This window comes from Gigantopelta aegis, chromosome 13, assembly GCF_016097555.1.
Source record: "Gigantopelta aegis isolate Gae_Host chromosome 13, Gae_host_genome, whole genome shotgun sequence".
Lineage (NCBI taxonomy): Eukaryota > Metazoa > Mollusca > Gastropoda > Neomphalida > Peltospiridae > Gigantopelta > Gigantopelta aegis.
In genome coordinates, this window is record NC_054711.1 from 34,441,549 (window position 1) to 34,465,448 (window position 23,900).

The following is a 23,900-nucleotide window of genomic DNA, read 5'->3' on the forward strand; positions in this document are numbered from 1 at the left end:
GATGCAATCTAAAGACCTGATATTTTATAGAGTTCTAGACTGATTCTTGGTTGAAATCACTGTTAAGTAACTATAGATCAATTCACTGAACAGTCTGTTACCAGTGTAAATATCATGTGAACAAACTTCTGGTTGCCTAAGATTATGAAATATTGACCCCTGAAAAACACCCACTAAAGTCGATATGACAGGCATTTCCATACCATCCTTTTTACTTTGAACACAATAAATAATAATATAATTAATTAATGTAATTTTTCATACATGTATTTTGTATTTGGCCTGTTCTTAAGTGGATTTGGTACAGTGATGTACAATTGCAGGTTAATTTTATAACAAAATTATGAACTATGAGCTACAGGGTTTTTAAAAAAAATTGTTTTGTTTAACGACACCACTAGAGCACATTGAATTATCAGATTCAAACATTTGGTAATTCTGACAAAAGAGGAAACCCGCTATAATTTTCCTAATGCAGGAAAGGATCTTTTATATGCACTTTCCCACAGACAGGAAATCACATACCACGGCCGTTGTCCAATTGTGGCGTACTGGTTGGAATGAGAGAAAAAATCCTATCAGTTAAATGGATCCACTGAGGTGGTTCGATCCTGTGATGCAAGCACCTCAAGTGAGCAGTCAACCGACTGAGCTAAATCCTGCCCATATACGGTTTAAATATATTTTACTGCCTACTCTGTATTCCCAATAATGAGTAAATTTTAAGTGTTATTTCTACCAGTAGATTTGTTTTCAGTGACTTACAAAATACCTCATCCATGGTTTCTGCCAAAAGGTAAAATGGGAATGGCACAATACCCAAATTGTTTTGCAGATTTTATTCTCTTAAGTTCTTTTGACAAAATTAATGACTCTTATCATTACTGTATGATTTTCTTAACCCTAACCCTAAACATAACCTATTTTCTTTCTGGGATAAGCTTCCCATACCCACAGTTGATTGTGATTGCATTCAATTCCATAGCATCATACTGAAAAAACCGGCCTCGGTGGCATAGTAGTTAGGCCATCGGTCTACAGACTGGTAGGTACTGGGTTCGGATCCCAGTCGAGGCATGGGATTTTTAATCCAGATACCGACTCCATTACCCTGAGTGAGTGGGCAAGGCTCAATGGGTAGGTGTAAACCACTTGCACTGACCAGTGATCCATAACTGGTTCAACAAAGGCCATGGTTTGTGCTATCCTGCCTGTTGGAAGCGCAAATAAAAGATCCCTTGCTGCTAATCGGAAAGAGTAGCTAGCCCATGTAGTGGCGACAGCGGGTTTCCTCTTAAAATCTGTGTGGTCCTTAACCATATGTCTGACTCCATATAACCGTAAATAAAATGTGTTGAGTGCATCGTTAAATAAAACTTTTCTTTCTTTCTTTCATACTCAAAAATTTCTTTCTGGCAGAAACACTGTCATCCTATGTACATCCGTTTCAGTAGAATACTACAGCAGATGGAGAATAACATACAAATTACAGAAGTTTACAGATCTATATTCAACTACAACCTGGCAAAACTAATTTTGTCTGCTTTTAACTTTACTTAAAATTATAAATTTAACCTTTAAAAAATAACCGAGGTGATATTTCAGATAATTTCATATCTCATAGTGTTTTTTAACATGTAAAATATTAACATCTAGTTAACTGGGGCGAGATGTATCCCAGTGGTAAAGCGCTCGCTTCATGCATGGTCGGTTTAGGATTGATCCATGTCAGTGGACCCATTGGGCTATTTCTCACTCCAGCCAGTGTACTACGACTGGTACATCAAAGGCTGTGGTATGTGCAGAGCCGTGACAAATACCGATTAGCATAGAATCGGTTGATATTATCCATATGAAAAAACACTTGTGACAAATCCTCTGTATATATATTAACTGTGTTCATATTTTCAGATATATTTTCTTCCATAAACTACAAAAATTATAAGCATTCCACATTGATTAATATACATGTATATACTTTTTCCTGTTTTAAAGTAAAGTCTGCCACTGTCAAAATATAGCACATGTTCCATGCTATCTATTGCCAGATCTATAGTTCACACCAACACAGATGTGCTGTGTTTTGTCACATCCAGTTCTATCAGTGTGTTTATTAACAATCTGGTACCACACTACAGACTCAACCCTAAACCCAGCTTTGGTTTGTTTTCAAACTAAGTATATTTGATACAAAGGTTGACACTTAAAAATCACTGATCCTGTTCCCCAAACAAATACTTTGGCATAATTTGTTTTGTTGAGGTTAAGGGGCATGAGGTAGCCCAGTGGTACAGCATTCGCCTGGTATGCAGTCGGTCCGACATTGATCCTCGTCAGTGGGCCCATTTGGCTATTTCTCAATCCAGCCAGTGCACCATGATTGGTATAACAAAGGTATGTGCTATCCTGTCTGTTGGATGGTGCTACTAATAAATGGAAAAATGTAGCTGGTTTCCTCTATAAAACTATATGTCAAAATTACCAAAATGTTTGAAATCCAATAGCCAATGATAAAAAAATCAATGTGCTTTGGTGTTATAGAGCAGGCGACTTCTAAACATTTCGCCAAATTATTTATTAAACATTAAAAATTGCAGAAACCCAGGGGTTTTTTTCTAAATAAAATTCGCCAAATGCTTTTAAAATTTGCAGTTGGCGAATTTGGCGAGTGCCAGAGCTACACGTAGTCCCAGATTGGGTTCCTGGCCTGCCAGAGAGCGAACCCTGGGGCGGACATGCTCGAAACCTTCGTGGTATAGGAGCATGCCAAAGTATAACGCAATGCAACACGTAGTCCTGATAGAGATTAGTATGTTATCAGTAACTGTATTATTTTGATTATTTTGCAGAATCGTTTTGTTTCTTTTTTCCTGTTTTGGCTGCATGCTCATGAGTTCTGAACTCAATGTGTTGATATTTCAATGAATGTTACAAATCAACAGCAACACTCAGAATATTATATGAATACTGATCTCACCAGAATATTGCACAGCAAGGGACTTTTTCTCACAATGGATATGTTCACGGTGCTCTGTACATGTATATAGTAACTCTGTTGCTGTGGCTCTAGCCTGGCTGATGTCACTGTAGCATGGTTGAGTTCATTTACAGTGTGCATAACATGACTCTACTCTCTATGTAACCTGGATAAGTTTGTTGTGAGCTCCGTAAACACTGATTTTTTTTCTTCTATCAATTCATTTTTGTTACTCAGTGAAGTAAAACATGTTATAGCCAACAATAATTTTTTTTACACAGGTACATGTACATGTAATGCTGTAACAGTGCAAGTGCTTTGGTTTAATGTCCGGGTGACATTTCTTTTCCAGGGCGAACTCCGGACTAGTTACAGGGTGGTAACTAGGTTGACCGGTATATTACAATTTTAATATATGTTCAACTTTTAATGGCTGACAGTGCTATTGAAAGTCGCTCCATTTTTATTACGGCAAAAGTCTTAGCATGAGAGTTAACACTTCAAAAATAAATAAAGTTGGTTTGTTTAACAACACCAAAGAGCACATTGATCAATTAATGATCAGCTATTGGATTTCAAACATTTGGTAATTCTGACTTATAGTCATCAGAAGAAACCAGGTACTTGTTTCCATTCGCAGCAAGGGATCTTTTATATGTATCCTCGAAGGATCATGAAGCGTCCTATTAACGAGAAAATGGCTACAACGCACACACATTGTAATCGCACGATCAATTTGATTATTTGATCTATTACCTTATTCAATTAACTAAAAATATCAATTAATAAAATGTTTATAACCTTACAAGTGTATTCCGTCGATAGATAAAACACATGCCACAAGCACCTCAAGCGAGCACTCAACCAACTGTGCTAAATCCGCCCCTACATGAACAGAAGGTTACAGATTTCAGAGATGATCATGAAGTTATTCAACCACAATCTTTACAAGGAGATATGATGTTGCCGATAACCTAAATCCCATTCATGCTTTGTTCACACATTTTGCAACAGTTTACACGTAGTGTGACAGTGACACATACACCCAGTGACACACACAATCGATAACAAGTCAAGTTCCAATGACAACTCAACATACCAATCATCGATTCGACTGAATCAGCAAGCAAACAAGTTGACAACTGTCCAGGTAATATTTAACCACAAGAAACACTGCTTATTCCTGTAAGAAAAATAACATATTTATTAAAATACGCTAACCAAACATTACTTACGAAACTGGACGACTTCTGCAAGTAATTTGTAACTTACTATCCACAACAAAAAAAGGAAAAAGTATGACCTTCCAACCCCAAACACTACTTCCGTTTTTACCGGAAATTGTTTTCGTAATCCCGTTGCATTTGGAGCACCTCAGCTGATTTGGAATTTCGTTGCCAATAAAGTTAAACTATGGCGTAAAGTTAGCATGGCTAGTTTCAGTTCAAATATAGGTGTTAATAATTTGAATTTAAGGTGTTCTATAGACAAATGCTCAGTCATTAGTTCAATTCTTCCTTTAGTAAGCATTAAATTAATAACATACTTAAATAAAAAATAAAACGAATTTCTTTTCTAACATAAACAATCGGAAAACAAAATAGTTTTATTTTAATTTTAATATATGTAGGCACACACACACACACACACACACACACACACACACACACACACATATATATATATATACGATGTTCCAGACAATCTGTGAAACCAGTCATTACGCGTAATGCCTAAACAAATCAGTCATTTCGCGAAGTGCTTGTGACCACCAGGTAATACGCAAAATGACTGAAAATTGCATGCATTTCATGGACACGTATCCAAAAGCTTACCGCCCTGTGCAGAGGATGGTTCTCCACAGGACGGTCACGTGACGTGTATGGGTCATTGCAGCCAGCGCTACACGGGACGGCGCTACCCAGTACGTTCGTTGTGTGCGACTGGTTGTGTTCTGTCAGTTTATATCAGTAATGGACATTGCTAACTTTAGACAATATAAACGTTTGTCTACCGTATATAGACACGTCGTTTTTGTAGATCAAATTTAATTCACTATTACTAATAGAGGAGTGATATCTGCGTAAAATACGTTTGTCTACCGTATATAGACACGTCGTTTTTGTAGATCAAATTTAATTCACTAACTATTACTAATAGAGGAGTGATATCTGCGTAAAATACTGTGTACCATCAATGTCGGGTGTATTGGATATATATCAGAGAGAGAGAGAGAGAGAGAGAGAGAGAGAGAGAGAGAGAGAGAGAGAGAGAGAGAGAGAGAGAGAGAGAGAGAGAGAGAGAGAGAGAGAGAGAGAGAGAGAGAGAGAGAGTAGATACCTTATATGGGGCAGTAAGATCAGAATAATAAGTTAGTTCAACTCTAATCTCTTACTTTCAGCTATATATTTATGTACTACCTGAGATGTACTGGGTAAACGAAAAATTAAAATAGTACCAAGTGACGTGATTAATGCTGTATTTTTTCCAAATATAATTATGATATATATGAGGATAACCGAGTAATACATAATTAAATTTTCATTAAAACGGGCACTAAATCAAACAGTAAAAAAAAAATCAAGATAAATTAAATAATTTTAATAATTATAATACTATAGGATAGGAAATACAGAATAATTTAAAGAAGGGATTGCCACTATACATATAATACATACATATCCAAAAATATATAATGAATACATGTATTGGTTGGCTGTATATAGGCTATAGCTGGTCAGGCTAAATAACATTGTAACAAGTTATGTTGAAAATATATAATGAATACATGTATTGGTTGGCTGTATATACGCTACGCTATAGCTGGTCAGGCTATATAACATTGTAACAAGTTATGTTGAAAATATATTTTCTTGTTTAGAATATTAGTGGCTCTATATTAAATGTGTTTCTGATCGTTCTAATATTTCTACTAGGATAATTTTCATTTTATTTGGGGACGAAATCCATTTTCGGATTCTTAAAAATATTAAGCCGACCAGAAACACATTGAATATACAGACATTGATATTCTAAACAAGAAAATATATTTAATATGTAAGTTTAATCGTAGAAATATTTTATTAGTCGGAAATATCTTTACAATGCAACAAACTCGGGAATGTCTCTTTAACATTATTGCTTATAAAAAAATTCTCCAACAATAAATATTATGAAAGTAAATCTTATAATAAATAATAAGAATTATTACCTGCTTCGCAGCCGCGACAAACTTTAAGGGTGAAAACGTCTTCAACTTTCTGATTTTCTTGAATAATAGTAATATGCGTCATATTTACCGTATTCAAAAACACAAATAATCAAATATTATTGATTGAATTAAAAAATGAACGTATCTTTCGACAATATTTGGCAAGCACTGTTTGGAAATGAAACACGAAACTATATAGACAAATGAGATAAATAAGAGTGGGGATACGTCACAGAATACAGAGACCGTTAAACATAAAAGAAAAGACACTAAATTGCAAAAACTGATGGTTAATTGTATTCAACAATCGTTCAAACGACTCGGAGTTGAAGAAGTATATTTCGTAGAGATTAGCAGACGAGGAAACTTTAAGAAATCTCCCGGGCTTACCTCAAGAGCGTATTGTGGATAGGGGCACGTAAATATAGTTGCCCGTTGCCCGTTGTAAGCAGAGAAATTCCATCAACAGACACCTCAGGAAAAAGTTTGGAAAACGTGTGATTGGTCTGAACATCCAATACCCGGCCGAGTTCCACAAAGATGGCGTTCATTTCAATAAGAAAGGAACCAGAAAGTACTTTTTTTAAATTACGGAGAGTGTTTGCGGGTTTCTGAGTGACTTGAAATTACGTATAATTTTCTTTTAATAGTAAAATAATATTTTAAATATCAGAATGTGTTTTGTTGCATTTTTTCTAATTGGGAAAAGTAAATACACGTTTTTATACGGTGTCATCACGAACGCAATGAGTATTATACAAAATATATATTTATTACCTTTAATGTTAATGATTTTCCCACCATATCTAAGTATATAAAATACAAGACCGCCCTGTGTAGGAACGACCTGTATAGAGCCGTTTAATACTCACACACGCACACGTTATACATATAAACATATATATTTTATTGAGTATTATCCACAATATACATATGTTTTCTTTATTATTACTGACTCTCACCCCCCCTCCCCCCCCCCCCATAACTCAGTACACGTGTAGACAAACAACAACTCGTAACCATTCACTGCAGCGTATACTACAGACCGTCCTGTGCAGAACCGTGCTGTGTAGGAACGTCCTGTACAGAGCCGTCGTCACTATATTAATTATTTTTTTGTTATATATATATATATATATACACGTTATTTATTGATTATTATCTTTATTATTACTGACTCTCCACCCACCCACCCCCATATCTTAGTACACTATACTACAGACCGTCCTGTGCAGAACCGCCCTGTGTAGGAACGACCTGTATAGAGCCGTTTAATACTCACACACGCACACGTTATACATATAAACATATATATTTTATTGAGTATTATCCACAATATACATATGTTTTCTTTATTATTACTGACTCTCCACCACCCCCCCCACCCACCACCCCCCCCCCCCCCCCCCACCCACCCCCCCCCCCCCCCCCCCACCACCCCCCCCCACCCCATAACTCAGTACACGTGTAGACAAACGACTGGTAACCGGTCACCGCAGCGTATACTATAGACCGTCCTGTGCAGAACCGTCCTGTGGAAGACCGCCCTGTGCAGAGCCGGTAAGATTTTGGCTCCTTATGATTTCATGAAATAACTTAAAATCATGGCCAGCCATTACGCAAAATGACTAAAGTGTTATCTATAATACCACACCACTCAAGTCCTAATGTAACGCTTTATTTAAACTCAAAGCAAATCATTCCAGAAGTTGTACATGAAGATGAAGTTGAATGTTACCAAGTAGTCAGTGTCAAATCATGAAAAGTAACATATTGGTATAGAAAGGTCACTTGTTTTTGCATACAAGGCTACCATGACAACGGCTGGAAAATTGAATTTTGCTTTTGAAACATTTGCATCGATTGGACTCGCATCCCTTAGAACCAGCACAGTTACACCTAACATATCCCTGTCCACCACAGTTGGGTGTAAACTTCCCTTTTAGAATCCCTGCTTTCACACAAATTACGTACATATCGTTATCATCACGGTCTATGATTATTCCGAGAATATTTCGTGGGTCACCGTGTCCCCTATCCACAAGAGGGATAGGTACAGCTATGTTGTCTCCCACGTGTCCACTTGTTAGCTCCATGCTAGGTTTGAGAATAAACCAGCGAACCATTACAACTAATCAGGGATGAAAAGCTCATAGATAACAAGACATCAATAATATAGCAGATTCTGTGTTGTTTGTTTAAGAATAAACCAGAGAAACATTAATTACCAGAACCTTTTGTTGTTATATTCAAGTGTTATTGAGCAAATTTTCTATAACATTCTTTAATCTGAAACTATAGCAAAAGTTGAATATTAAGTTATTGTATAATAATAAATAATTATTATTAAGTAGTATTTTATATCGTATAATCAATATACTTATCCTTGTTTGTTCTTAAAATGTGATTTTATCAATATTTAAGACCAAAAGCCTGTATACAAGTGTCAACAATAAGACTTGAATCACTTTAGTCATTTTGCGTAATGGTTGGCCATAATTTCCAGTCATTTCTATATTACTTGACAAAAGTAATCGATTACGATTACGATTACCAGATAATTGAAAGTAATCGATTACGATTGTGAATACATTGTCTAGCAATCATGATTACATTTCCACAATTCTACACAAATAATGAAATGATGTTACCACCATGAAGTTATGCACTTTATTTTACAACCATACCGATTTCATTCATAATGGATAATTTTGGATTATTTATAAAATTATTTCAAACATTTATAAACGTATGTATAATGGATGGAGGGAATCAGTTTCCAAAACCAGATTTATTATTCTTAAATTTGGATTATTGACGAAAAGGTACCCATAACCATAGGTATAATTAGTGTATCAATGCATTTTGTTATATTATTGAAATAAGCCATAATTAGTAACTGCAAACTGTCTGATCACTATTACTTGTTGTTTTTTATTGTTTGTAGAATGTATACCATATATATATATATATATATATATATATATATATATATATATATATATATATATATATTAAAATAAAAATAAAACGAAAATCGTCTTATTTTAATGTTATTAATATAATACACACACACACACACACACACACACACACACACACACACACACACACACACACATATATAATATGTTTATTCTAAACTCTAATGATGTTAATAAAACTCACTCCGCATTAAAATGTGGCAAAAGTAAATGCAAAAATGACAAATTCCTTGAAGAAAAAAACACTTTAAAAGCAGTCACATTGGACGCGTTTATCCTATAAAACATATTATAACGCTGTTCTTCAAATGTTATTTATCTTATCACTTGGGTAAAAAACCCGCCATACTCAATATATAGGACAACCAAGGGGTAAGATGTATTTACGAATTAATGGACTTCGTAGCGACATCAATTTATATCCCTGCAAATCTACATTAATTAATACCCACTTTAATACGAACTGGCATTCCATATAAACATTTTTTACACCAAGTGAACAGTTATTTAGCATTTAGAAAATTTAGGGCGGGATGTAGCTATAGATGAGTGATAAATTAAAGTGCTTGTCTGATGCGTGGCCGGTCTAGGATTCAAGCCCATCGAACGGCCGATTGGGCTGTTTCGTTCTAGCCAGTGCACCACGAGATTTATATCAAATACCGTGCTATGTGTTATCCTAGCTGTGGGATGCTGCATATAAAAAATCCCTTGCTACTAATGGAAAAGTGTAGCAGGTTTACTCTCTAAGGTTATATGTCAACATTACCAAATTTTTAACACCCGATGATTAATAATCCAATGTGCTCTAGTAGTGTCCTTAAACAAAATAAACTTTTTATAAAAATTAATTTTGGGCTAGTCGACTTTAGAGTAATTCTTAAAAAAAACCCTATTAAATTTTTAAAAATCATATATACGGGTACGTACATAGTGTGGGTTGCCCCTCCACCCGATCCCCACTCCCCACCCTCCAAAATCTTCTATACACCAGTGTACTAAAGTCATATTATTTTAGCAAGTTTTGATCACAGGCGACTTCTAAACATTGTGTTAGTAAATTTTTACATATTATGATGTATGGCAATTTATAGGGGCGAGACGTAGCTCATGGTAAATCGTTCGCTTGATGCGCGGTCGGTTTGGGATCGATTGCCGTCGGTGGGCCCGTTGGGCTATTTCTCGTTCCAGCCAGTGCACCACGACTGGTGTATCAAAGGCCGTGGTATGTGATATCCTGTCTGTGGGATAGTGCATATAAAAGATCCATTGCTACTAATGGAAAAACGTAGCGGGTTTCCTCTCTAAGACTATATGTCAAATTACCAAATGTTTGACATCCAGTAGCTGATGATTAATAAATCAATGTGCTCTAGTGGTGTCGTTACACAAAACAAACGTTGCCAATTTGTATAATAAATATGTATGAAATTAAAATTAAAATAAAAGGTATGTGCTCCAGCCACCCACCCACAACACAACGTCACAGGTTACACATTGTGATATTTAGGTTTTGATACAGGCACAAGACGGGCCTTATATAGAACGGTCGTCATCAGGTCGTTCCTGTCTTTCTTCATAAAAACAGATGTTTGACAGGATTAACTCACAAGACTGGCCTTACACAGAACGGTCGTCATCAGGTCATTCCTGCCTTTCTTCAAGAAAACAGATGTTTGACAGGATTAACTCACAAGACGGGCCTAATATAGAACGGTCGTCATCAGGTCATTCCTGTCTTTCTTCATGAAAACAGATGTTTGACAGGATTAACTCACAAGACGGGCCTTACACAGAACGGTCGTAATCAGGTCATTCCTGTCTTTCTTCAAGAAAACAGATGTTTGACAGGATTAACTCACAAGACGGGCCTTACACAGAACGGTCGTAATCAGGTCATTCCTGTCTTTCTTCAAGAAAACAGATGTTTGACAGGATTAACTCACAAGACGAGCATTATATAGAATGGTCGTCATCAGGTCATTCCTGTCTTTCTTCAAGAAAACAGATGTTTGACAGGATTAACTCACAAGACGGGCCTAATATAGAACTGTCGTCATCAAGTCATTCCTGTCTTTCTTCAAGAAAACAGATGTTTGACAGGATTAACTCACAAGACGGGCCTTATATAGAACGGTCGTCATTAGGTCATTCCTGTCTTTCTTCAAGAAAACAGATGTTTGACAGGATTAACTCACAAGACGAGCCTAATATAGAACGGTCGTCATCAAGTCATTCCTGTCTTTCTTCAAGAAAACAGATGTTTGACAGGATTAACTCACAAGACGGGCCTTATAGAGAACGGTCGTTATCAGGTCATTCCTGTCTTTCTTCAAGAAAACAGATGTTTGACAGGATTAACTCACAAGACGGGCCTAATATGGAACGGTCGTCATCAAGTCATTCCTGTCTTTCTTCAAGAAAACAGATGTTTGACAGGATTAACTCATGAGACGGGCCTAATATAGAACGGTCGTCATCAGGTCATTCCTGTCTTTCTTCAAGAAAACAGATGTTTGACAGGATTAACTCACAAGACGGGCCTTATATAGAACGGTCGTCATCAGGTCATTCCTGTCTTTCTTCAAGAAAACAGATGTTTGACAGGATTAATTCACAAGACGGGCCTAATATAGAACGGTCGTCATCAAGTCATTCCTGTCTTTCTTCAAGAAAACAGATGTTTGACAGGATTAACTCACAAGACGGGCCTAATATAGAACGGTCGTCATTAAGTCATTCCTGTCTTTCTTCAAGAAAACAGATGTTTGACAGGAATAACTCACAAGACGGGCCTTATATAGAACGGTCGTCATCAGGTCATACCTGTCTTTCTTCAAGAAAACAGATGTTTGACAGGATTAACTCACAAGACGGGCCTAATATAGAACGGTCGTCATCAAGTCATTCCTGTCTTTCTTCAAGAAAACAGATGTTTGACAGGATTAACTCACAAGACGGGCCTAATATAGAACGGTCGTCATCAGGTCATTCCTGTCTTTCTTCAAGAAAACAGATGTTTGACAGGATTAACTCACAAGACGGGCCTTATATAGAACGGTCGTCATCAGGTCATTCCTGTCTTTCTTCAAGAAAACAGATGTTTGACAGGATTAACTCACAAGACGGGCCTAATATAGAACGGTCGTCATCAAGTCATTCCTGTCTTTCTTCAAGAAAACAGATGTTTGACAGGATTAACTCACAAGACGGGCCTAATATAGAACGGTCGTCATCAAGTCATTCCTGTCTTTCTTCAAGGAAAACAGCTGTATGACATGTTTGTATGTAAACAAGTACTACTGTTTAAGACCGTCTGTTTTTAAATTAATACAATTATGTCTGTTCGGAATAAAAAACAACTTTGTAACCTTGGAAAATATTTAAAATATGCATTACATTTAAGATCGCAACATGTATAACTGTCAATCCTCCAAATACACATCCACTTGTTTATGTTTATGTTGGTGATTATTTATATATGACTTATAATATTGTATATACTTGTATGCTTATGAGCCACACGGCTTAAAGTAAATAAACTACTACTACTGGCGACAGGATTAACTCACAAGACGGGCCTTATATAGAACGGTCGTCATCAGGTCATTCTTGTTTCTCTTCAAGAAAACAGATGTTTGACCGGATTAATTTCAGCTCCAAGAAGTATTTGCATGTCCATATCCATTAAAGGTTTAAACACAGTGTCTGAAAATGCTTCTGAGATATAAAAAAAAAAAAAAAAAAAAAAAAAAAAAATATAAGGTGCGATCACGCATTTCAGATATGAAGGACTGATTCTGGGTTACTACAAATCAGTACGACCAGAACCATTCTGGATTTGCCAGAAATGATAATTAAGCAAAAAGTTGTAAGTACTGTATCAGTTAACTAAAAGGCTTTAAAAGCCGAACATATTTTACACTAGGAATCAGCTTCTTAAAGTCTAGATCGAACAGGTCTGTGTCTGTAAAGCTTTATTTCATGTTTTATATTTATTGTTTAATGATTCGTCTATTTGATATTTATATCTATGTTATATGGCTTTTGTCTGTTTCAGATGGACAGCAATCTGAGAAACAGAATGTTAGAGACGTTATCCTGTGAAAGTCTTGGAAGTTGTTTGTTAGATACTATTTGTTCTATTTGAAATTTGTTTTGCGGTATGTAATTAATATATATATATATATATATATATATATATATATATATATATATATATATATAATGTGTGTGTGTGTGTGTGTGTGTGCATATACATTAGCTGTAAGAAAATGACTCGGGGCCGTTTCCCCTGACATTGCCATGCAATTTTCTCTTGAGCATTAAAACAAAAATACTTTGGTAAAATAGATACTATACATTTTTAGCAATATATTTATTTAAATACATGTGTATTGGATTGTTTAAAATGGGAATATGAGGCTTTTAAAAATATAAATGTACAATATATGATGTTTGTTTTTTTATGCAAAGAAAAATACGTAAATATATTTCTTTGATTAAAAAATATAATATAATATTCTTTTAGCAATATATTTATTTAAATATTGCATTGTTTATTATATTAAAATATTTTTGTTTTCTTTTATATACATTATGTTATACATGTGCATTAAAGCATGCAGTGGAAATTGACTTTTGTTTTATTTAGTTGTGAGAAGGTTTTGGGTGGAAAATGTTTTGAAACTTAGATGCAATTTTCTACACTCTACAAGTCAAATTAATCTTTATTATTATTATTATTATTATTATTATTATTTGTTTTGAGTATATTTATTATGAGTATCAATATTCAATATTAAAATTTGGCATTGATAATGTCTTTAACCGGACTGTCGACAGGACGATAATATTAAAATTTGGCATTGATAATGTCTTTAACCGGACTGTCGACAGGACGATAATATTAAAATTTGGCATTGATAATGTCTTTAACCGGACTGTCGACAGGACGATAATATTAAAATTTGGCATTGATAATGTCTTTAACCGGACTGTCGACAGGACGATAATATTCCTGCATGATGTTTTCCTAGATTATTTTAGACATGTCTCAAACAAGGAAAATTGCCTTTTTTTCCTATGGAAGAATTCTCAATGGTTCCGACTTCTGGAACCTATGCCCTTTGAAAAAAACAAAGTTTGAGGCCACCTAGAAATTGACTTCAGTGCCGCAAAAAATCAAAATAGCCACCAGATTACCTGAATCCATACGTTTGTAGGTTCCATTTGCCATATCAATTAATATTTTGTATCTAATATTGGGTTTACGTGGTACAGGAAGCTGAATCTGTGGTCATTTATTGCATGTAATTTAGCTAAAAATGGGCACACACACACACACACACACACACACACACACACACACACACACACACACACACAAAACGCACGAAAAACCGGCTCAGCACTAGATGGTTCCACAGTGGTGCTTTTGATTCAAACAGTTCTGCATGTCGCAACATCACAGGGTGTGATACAACCGGTTTTATATACGCCCGTCTATGATGGGTCATATTATGGTATGGCTTTCAGGACTGTAGCTAGGGTCTTTTGTTGGGGGGGGGGGGGGGGGGGGCAACTGAGTAGTTAATAGTCTAAAACTCCTCAAACGGTTAAGAAGAGAATTTTCTTTAAGTTTTTATAATTTATTCCGGATTTTTTCGGGGACCCCTCTCCCCCGCTAGCTACGGCCCTGGCGTTGTCCGTGCATCCGTCTGTTAACTTCTCCTTGTCCGGACCATATCTTGCATACAGATGCATACAGGACCATCAAACCTGACATATAGGAACAATTTGGGATGGCGGTGTTTCGCGTACTATTACTAGGTCACTGTGACCTACTTTTCACGGTCTACTGCACATAACAGTAAGTCCTTGTCTGAACCATATCTTGCATACAGATGCACACAGGACACTCAAACCTCACATGTAGGAGCAACTTGAAATGGCAGTGTGTCGCGTACTATTACTAGGTACATGTGTAACTTTGACCTACTTTTCACGGTCTACTGCACATAACAATCAATCCTTGTCCAGACCATATCTTACATACAAGACACTCAAACCTCACATGCAGGAACAACTTGGAATGGCGGTGTGTCGCGTACTATTACTAGGTAACTGTGACCTATTTTTCACGGTCTACTGCACATAACAGTAGATCCTTGTTCTGATCATATCTTGCATACAGATGTATACAGGACCATCAAACCTCACACATAGGAACAAGTTGGGATGGTGGTGTGTCACATACAATTACTAGGTCACTGTGATACAAATAAGTCAAATAAATTGTCTATATTGTGAACATCATAGGAACATCTTGTTTAGTCTTTGAAGAAGTCAGGACCGTTTACTGTTCATCCATTCCACTGCAAATATTTCACATAATTAGAATTGAATCATACCAGTAACATATTCATTAATATCTATAGTTTTCCATCAAACTCATGACGGGCGTATCATGTACCTCACCGGTACTCTTGTTTCTATAGTACTGGTCAATTGTTTAGACCCTAAGTGTTTTGCAAATGTTACGTTTAATTCCTATTCAATCCTTGTTTTCATTACATTTGCATAAAAACGAACCCAAACCCCGACAGGTTTTATATACAATTAATCATCTAAAATGCACGAAGTTGTTACCCCGCCGGTACCGGTACTCCACTATATAAATATAGGTAGCCCTGTTTGAAGGACTTTTTGACCCCGTCAAATATTATTTGGCAGATTGCTACCTATAATGCTAAATGAATGTGACGTAGCGAAACTCACTCAAATTGATATCGAGTATTTGCGACATTCATTTCAACTTATGTTAGTGCTTATATCCAATTAAGGTTCAAACACGCTATCCTGGGCACACACCTCACCTATCTGGGATGTCTGTCCAGGATAGTGGGTTAGTTGTTAGTTGTTAATGAGAGAGAAGAGGGTGTAGTGGCCTTACACCTACCCATTAAGTCGTTAAAACTCGCTCTGGATGGGAGCCGTTACCGGGCTGCGAACCCAGTACATACCAGCCTTATGCCCGATGACTTATCCACGACACCCTGCTTTCTTACTAAGAAACCAACCTAAACTCTATGTTTAATATTTGGCAGTGTCAATGTTGTGACCGCGACAAACGTGCTTGAATAGATGAAACCATTTTCTTTTTTAAATCATAAACTTATATATTAAACCACCAAGAATTGTCTCCCTTATTACAAAGCAAGCGCCAGTTACGATCAATGCACGAACAATCCAGCAGAAAGAAAGAAATGTTTTATTTAACGACGCACTCAACACATTTAATGACGGTTATATAGCGTCAGACATATGGTTAAGGGCCACAAAGATACTGAGAGAGGAAACCCGCTCTCGCCACTTCATGGGCTACTCTTTTTTTATTAGCAGCATGGGATCTTTTATATGCACCATCCCACAGGCAGGGTAGTACATACCACGGCCTTTGATATACCAGTCGTGGTGCACTGGCTGGAACAAGAAATAACCCAATGGGCCCACCAACAGGGATCGATCCTAGACTGACCGCGCATCGAGCGAGCACTTTACAACTGGGTACATCCCGCCTCGAACAATCCAGCAGAGTAGCACATCCGTTTGCGTCAAAAGGAAACCGATGAATTAGCATGTACGTAACTATAGTGAATAACGTTAACATTAATATAAAATATATTAAATACGTTTTAAATCCATACCAACTCAAATAACTTTTTTTTTTAAAGAAGAAAACAATTCAGAGTAAATTTTAAAAAAGTTTCTTTAAAAAAATAAAAAATGTTTCTTTACAAATCACCATCAAATTGCATAGGTTAAAGTCGCAGATCCTAGTTTTAACCGATAAAAATTAACACTAAGTTTATTTAAACCAAGAAACCTATAACACATCTGGATAAAAATACAACGGAGTGAAATGAGAATCTGTGACGTTGACACGGTGAAATACCCTTAAAAACAGACCAGAACTCGACTCCATAACCATTTCTTCTCAGACGCACGTGCGTTTTTAAAAGTATGAAAAATGCAATCAATTCAAAACATACAGTTTTTTTGTAAAATGGAAATAAGTCAACTTCGTGCATTTTAGATGATGAATTGTATATAAAACCTGTCGGGGTTTGGATTTGTTTTCATGCAAATGTAACGAAAACAAGGATTGATTAGGAATTAAACGTAACATTTGCAAAAAAATTAGGGTCTAAACAATTGAACAGGACTATAGTTGACGTTTAATTGTAAAGTAAAATTACGGAAGAAACAAAATATTGAATACATTTTGAATTTAGAGCAGATGTGCTTAATATAGCCTTCTATCAGACGTGCAACATTTCCTGCTTATACCAAAACATGCACGATTTTATCAGAGGCGAATCCAGGATTATGTCCCATATGTTTTCCCCCACAAAACATTTTAAAAAGTTTCTTAACAAATGACCATTAATTTATATAGATTAAATCTCATTACAAAACAACAACAACATCAACAAAACAACCCATGGGTGAAGGCAAAATGCTTGAACAGCTTCAGCGTTCCCCTGCATTGCAACTAAGCTATGTTTCCATTAATGCGATTGCGGTGCGGGTGCGGTTCGGATACGGGTGAGTCAAATATCGCACAACATTGTTTTTAAAGTAAGTGTTTCCATTAATGCGATTTTCGTACGGTGTGTGTGTGTGTGTGTGTGTGTGTGTGTGTGTCTATGTGTATGTATGTGGGTGGGTGCGTGCGTGCCTCTCTCTCTCTCTCTCTCTCTCTCTCTCTCTCTCCTCTCTCTCTCTCTCTCTCTCTCTCTCTCTCTCTCTCTGTGTGTGTGTGTGTGTGTGTGTTTGCGTGTGTGCATTGTATGTATATATGAAATAATAGCCATAAGATCCAACAGCGGATCCAGGATTTGTAAATGGGATGGCAGGAATGTACTATGGAGGTCTACACGCATCACCAGATGTGCAGTGAGTTATACAACTATCAGTGGGGGAACGTAAACCCTCCCAGTACGTCTGCTGATGAATTTTTTAATTTTGTTTGCTAACTGCTGAAGGCTCAGTAGCTAATTATGTGGCAAAACATTGCTACAATAGACTGGAGGTGAAAAACAAATATTACTTTTTGTGTTTAATCATCCCCAGTACTTTTAAAGGTATGATGGGTATGTCACATAAAAAATTATTGTAATTGTGAATAAATATATAAGTTATATAATAATAATTTAAAAAAACAACAGAAAGAACAAAGCACACAGTAAAATGGCCAAGAACTTTCAACTATTCTTAATAACTTCAGGAGCAAAAAATATCAATTAATTAATTAATATATATATATATATATATATATATATATATATATATATATATATATATATATATATTTATATATATATTATACTAATTATTATTTAATATTACTATTATTAGCAGTAGTAGTATTTTAATATTTGTTAAATGATTTATTCTATTTTATTTTATAGCTTGTAAACTTTTATCACACTTAAATGTATGTACACACACACACACACACACACACACACACACACCAACACACACCAACACACACAAACACACACATACACACACCCACACCACACACACACACCCCAACACACACCCCAACACACACACACACACACACCAACACACACACACACACACACACACACCAACACACACCCCAACACATACCAACCCCCCACACACCCCCACACCCCCACCCCCACACACACACACACCAACACACACACACATACACACATATAGATGCCAGTGTTGGATAGCACAGGAGGATATGTATGTACACACACACACACACACCAACACACACCAACACACAGACACACATACACACACACACACACACACACACCCACACACACACACACACACACACAAACACACACACACACACACACATATAGATCCCAGTGTTGGATAGCACAGGAGGATACACACACACACACACACACACACACACAACACACACACACCCACACACACACACACACACACCAACACACACACCAACACACACACCAACACACACACACAGACACACATACACACACACACACACCAACACACACAGACACACATACACACACACACACACACCAACACACACACACACACACACACACACACATACACACACACACACTCACATATATATGCCAGTGTTGGATAGCAATCGGACGCACCCGGACCGCAGCCGCATTAATAGAAACAGCTTTACACAGAAATGAAGGAAATATTTTATTTAATGACGCACTCAACACATTGTATTTACGGTTATATGGCGTCGGACACATTGTTAAGGACCAAACAGATATTGAGGGAGGAAACCCGCTGTCGCCACTTCATGGGCTACTCTTCGATTAGCAGCAAGGGATCTTTTATATGCACCATCCCATAGACAGGATAACACATACCTTTGTTATACCAGTCGTGGTGCACTGGCTGGAGCGAGAAATAGCTCAATGGAGACTAAAGGAACAACTGCACGTGATTTATCTTGGTTGTTGCATTCATGTCATCCTTGTATCATAAAAAAATATTTAACCTATGCAATTTGATTGTAATTTGTAAAGAAACTTTTTTTTATTTACTCTGGATATTTAAATTTAAATTTTTATTTTAGTTGGTATGGATTTAAAATGTAATAATATGTGTTTATATTAATTTTAACGTTATTCACTATAGTTACGTACATGCAATTTATCGGTTCCCTTTTAACGTAAATGGATTTGTTACTCTGCTGGAACCAGTGCTCCATAACTAGACAAAGGCCGTGGTATGTGCTTTCCTGTCTATTGCTGCATAAGAAAAAACAAATGTAGCGGGTTTTCTCTGATGACTTGGAATCCGAATTACTAAATGTTTGACATCCAATAGCCGATGATTAAAAATAATCGACATGCTCCAGTGGTGTTGTTAAACAAAACAAACAAACTCTGCTGGATGAACAGTCGTGCATTGATCGTAACTGGACCGGCCTCGGTGGCGTCGTGGTTAGGCCATCGGTCTACAGGCTGGTAGGTACTGGGTTCGGATCCCAGTCGAGGCATGGGATTTTTAATCCAGATACCGACTCCAAACCCTGACTGAGTTTTCCGCAAGGCTCAATGGGTAGGTGTAAACCACTTGCACCGACCAATGATCCATAACTGGTTCAACAAAGGCCATGGTTTGTGCTATCCTGCCTGTGGGAAGCACAAATAAAAGATCCCTTGCTGCCAATCGGAAAGAGTAGCCCATGTAGTGGCGACAGCGGGTTTCCTCTCAAAATCTGTGTGGTCCTTAACCATATGTCTGATGCTATATAACCGTAAATAAAATGTGTTGAGTGCGTCGTTAAATAAAACATTTCTTTCTTTGATCTAACTGGCGCTTGCTTTGTAATAAGGGAGACAATTCTTGGTGGTTTAATATAAAAGTTTATGAATTAAAAGAAAGACAGAAAGAAATGTTTTGTACGCCTATGTTCCGTACACCTGTGCTGATGACACTTTGAAAACTTCGTTTTTTTAATATGAAAAACATGCTTCAGAACAAATTAGGTGTATTCTGAAGCACTTTTCAAGATGATTTCACATAATCCACTCGAGAGTATCACGAAAAAGCCAATCGATAGAGCGCCAAAACGTCTACAGCGTATACTCGATTGATTATAACATGGAAGTAAAGTATTTTGAAGGAAGGAAGGAAGGAAATGTTTTATTTAACGACGTACACAACACATTTTATTTAAGGTTATATGGCGTCGGACATATGGTTAAGGACCACACAGATACTGAGAGAGGAAACCCGCTGTCGCCACTTCATGGGCTACTCTTTTTCGATTAGCAGCAAGGGATCTTTTATATGCGCCATCCCACAGATATTTTGAAGGAAATCAAATGCACAGTCGACACACTAAGCAGAACACATCTCCCTATGAAATGGTAAGTGCTGTTACCCATCTCACGATGGATGAAAATGGTAAGTGCTGTTACCCATCTCACGATGGCTGAAAATGGTAAGTGCTGTTGCCCATCTCACGATGGCTGAAAATGGTAAGTGCTGTTGCCCATCTCACGATGGCTGAAAATGGTAAGTGCTGTTGCCCATCTCACGATGGCTGAAAAAGGAATCGAGGAAATTAGAAAAAAAAGTTTAACCACTAGAGCACATCGATTTATTAATCATCGGCTATTGGATGTCAAGCATGGTCATTCTCAGTCTGAGTTTTTCAATTAGTAATAAGGAATATTTTAAATGCATCATCCCACAGACAGGATAGCACATGACACGATCTTTGATATACCAGTCGTAGTGCACTGGCTGAAACGAGAAATAGCCCAATGGGCTCACCTACGATGTGCGATCTTAATTCGACCGCGCATCAAGCGAGCGCATTACCATTGGGCTATGTCCCGACCCCCCCCCCATTTTTTTTTGGAAAGATACAACACCACAGCTTCTAAAAGTAACCATTCAAAATGGTTGTCCTGACAATAAGTCCATTTTGTCACAGTTGAAAACTCCTTACTTCAGTATTGGAGATGAGATCCGAGAGACAGGAGAGAGAGAGAGAGAGAGAGAGAGAGAGAGAGAGAGAGAGAGAGAGAGAGAGAGAGAGAGAGAGAGAGAGAGAGAGAGAGAGAGAGAGAAGGGGGGGGGGAGAGACACTGACATACAGACAGAGAGAGAGAGAGAGAGAGAGAGAGAGAGAGAGAGAGAGAGAGAGAGAGAGAGAGAGAGAGAGAGATAGAGAGAGAGAGAGAGGTGTGGGGAAGGGAGAGAGAGAGAAAGAAAGGGAGGGAGAGAACGGAGGAGTGTGAGAGAGAGAGAAAGAGGGGGATAAAGAAAGAGTGAGAGAAAGTGGGGGGAGAGAGAGAGAGAGAGAGAGGAGAGAGAGAGAGAGAGAGAGAGAGAGAGAGAGAGAGAGAGAGAGGTGGGAGGGAGGGAGGGAGAGAGAGAAAGGAGAGAACGGAGGAGTGTGAGAGAGAGGGGGGGATAGAGTGAGTGAGAGAAAGTGGGGAGAGAGCGAGAGAGCGAGAGAGAGAGAGAGAGAGACACACACACACACACAGACAGAGAGAGACAGACAGACACAGAGAGAAACAGAGAGACACAGAGACAGAGAGATAGACAGAGACAGGCAGCGGAAAATAATTGAAGTAGCTTACAGTTTTCCACTGATACGAACCCAGTACCTACAAGTTTGAAACCTGATGGTTTAACCACTGTACGTCACCGTGATGAGCTTTATCGCGGTTTATCCGACACAGTCTTAATCAGTGTACTTCCGAAATGTCTTTGCATCTCAAAACATCGCGTCGCATGCAACGTATCTCCTATTTCGCACAAACGAAGTAAATTAAAATGATACTATAGTGCGCGATATATTAGCGAAATTACATTACAACATGGGGTTCCTGTCCCGAGTCAGACCCCCGATCTTATCGGAAGCCGGACTCGGGACCCATGTTAAACTAGTTATAACTAACAACATGGGATAGCGCAAAGATTTCGCTATCTGGTTTAGGGTTGGTAGGCACTGGGTTCGTACCCCAGTACTGATTTTAAGCCTAGGTGTGTTAGTCAAGGCATCGTTGTCTCTAACCAGAGGCGGGAATTAGCTCGCCTGTGATGCTTGGGTCATAGGATCGAACCTGTTCGGTGAACCTGCTGGGTCCTTTCCCGTCCCAACATGTGCCCCACGACTGCTATACCAAAGGTTGTGGTATATGTATATACAAATATAATAAATGTATATTCTTTTTTTTTTCATTAGCAGCAAGGGATCTTTTATATACACATTCACACAGACCGGACAGTACATATCATGACCTCTGACGAGCACTCTATACCAGGTTTAGAGTTAAGGCGTTATTAGTCTTACCTATACAAATAACCAGTTTTTAGGAATGGGCGGTATTATCGGTGTACCGATATATTATTACAATTCAAAGTTGTAAATACAGGAATTTTAGCGGGGGCGGGGGCGGGGGTCTAGACTGTAGCGACCGAAGTTTATGGGGGGGGGGGGGGGTCGTGTTTTTCTCCCCTAAATATTTTAAATGATAAACTACCACCTTTTAAAAATGGCCGCCAACGAATAGGTCCAGGGGCATATCTCAGGAACAAATTCGATTATCTTTATGTCTAGCTGGGGTTGCTGAGTCGAATTATGAGGGTACTAGATCGATTTGGACCCTAAGATATTTTGTTATTTTGATCGACAATGATACCAAATATGCACAAAATTCCTACAGAATTACATATCAGCGTGCTCTACTACTAAATGTAGGTAGTCGAAAAGCAATACTAAAACGTTAGGTGTGTAACTCGAACCACTCGTAATTGTACTCCTCACCTAGGACAAGCGTCAATTTCTAGATTTACGACAACATTTAGTTGTACTCTGGACCAACCGTAGCATGGATGTAACATTAAACCATTTACGACTGCTTCGAGTTACACGCCCCTGATATCAATACCTCACAGTCACGTCATTGTATTTTCTTTATCATGTTACGCGCCTTCCGTAATAGCGTTTAACCTTTTGGTCATTGTTTGCTAGTGGCATATCGTTTTAGCCAGTTTTGATCACATATAACGTGTAAACATTGTTTCAATAAAATCGGAGCCGTGATATCCGTTAATTTACGAATAACATTGAAGTTACCTACCTTAGTAACATTTGAGTGATCTACCTTGATAGCAATAGTTAAACTTTTGTTTT

The 23,900-nt window shown here is 37.5% G+C and overlaps 1 protein-coding gene and 1 long non-coding RNA gene across 3 annotated transcripts in view; one reads left to right on the forward strand and one right to left on the reverse strand.

The window, feature by feature from the left end:
- Positions 1-4,238, reverse strand: part of LOC121387474 (trafficking kinesin-binding protein 1-like) — a 135,668-nt gene extending 131,430 nt beyond the window's left edge. Inside the window, exon 1 of one of the 2 annotated variants that reach the window (XM_041518601.1) lies at positions 4,213-4,238. The gene's annotated coding sequence lies outside the window, so the exon portion shown is untranslated. Of the gene's footprint in view, positions 1-4,076; positions 4,150-4,212 lie in introns of those variants that run through there. The other variant, XM_041518602.1, reaches the window with a different exon arrangement.
- Positions 1-13,344, forward strand: part of LOC121387475 — a 40,837-nt gene extending 27,493 nt beyond the window's left edge. Inside the window, exon 3 of the long non-coding RNA XR_005959824.1 lies at positions 13,233-13,344. This is a non-coding gene — a long non-coding RNA (uncharacterized LOC121387475). The remainder of the gene's footprint in view (positions 1-13,232) is intronic.
- The last annotated feature ends 10,556 nt before the right edge of the window (positions 13,345-23,900 follow it).